The sequence below is a fragment of the Octodon degus genome, unplaced genomic scaffold (assembly GCF_000260255.1).
Source record: "Octodon degus isolate 3935 unplaced genomic scaffold, OctDeg1.0 scaffold00010, whole genome shotgun sequence".
Classification (NCBI taxonomy): Eukaryota; Metazoa; Chordata; class Mammalia; order Rodentia; family Octodontidae; genus Octodon; species Octodon degus.
In genome coordinates this window covers 2,563,577-2,564,601 of record NW_004524586.1, presented here as the reverse complement: position 1 = coordinate 2,564,601, position 1,025 = coordinate 2,563,577, and positions in this window count along the sequence as shown.

Sequence of the window (1,025 nt, the reverse complement as noted above, 5' to 3'; positions counted from 1 at the left end):
AGGGCAGGGCCGGCACAGCACACTGGGGATGGAACCCCGGTTCCTGAGCCTGCCTAAGTAGGCGCTTTAGTCCACTGAGCTATGTGGGTTGTATTAAGTTCAGAATTAACCCTGACTGACAACTTGGGGTCCAGCCTTTGATAAGTTTGTTAAAATGTAAGAGGAGCAACAGCTTATTTTACTGAGTAAAATAAGTGGGTTGGAAGCTCTTCACACAAGCGAGGTATTCTGTTATCCTGCTCACACTGGGATATCAACGCTGCAGAGTCATTTGGGCTCGCAGAGAAGGATCTGAGCGGGGAGTTGCCAGTTCGTGCTAATCAGGATCTGGATTCCTTCCATTCTGCGCCCTGTCAACCCGACTCCTGGCTTGTGCTCAAGTTCCCTTGCAGTCCTAAGTGGCCGCTGATACAGCAGCCATCCTGCCCACTTCCAGGCAGCAGGGAGGAAGGAAGGGCCAGAGCTGGCTTGGGAGTCCCCTTTCAGATGAGCCAGCTTTCTCCTTCCCAGAAGTCCTACGCTACTATTCCATTTATGTTTTATTGACCAGGAAGTTGAGTCACACAGCCATGTCTGGTTGTGTAAGAATCTGGGATTATTTATTTCTTTATTTTTAATCCCCTAATCTAGATATATTCTTTTTCTTCCTTTTTTTTTTTTTTTTTTTTTTTTTTAATGTATTTGAGACAGGGTCTCACTGCACAGCTCAGATTCATAGGGATGCTCCTGTTTTCACCCTCCCCAGCACTGGGATTACAGGTGTATGCCAACAGGCCCAGACTCAGTAGCCACTTTAGCGTGCCTGGGGGCATGGCTGGCATGGCTTGTGGTGCTGAGGATTGAACCCTCGTCCCTGCACTTGCCTAAGCAGGTGCTTAGTCCACTGCACTGTCTGGCCAGCCACAGACATATTCTTGTCTCAAAATTAAGATTTTGCTGAAAAGGAAGACAGAGATAACATCATGTAGTTTCTACCCTTTCTCTTAATGTGTACCTGCATTCAATTTTCATTGCATTGAATAAAT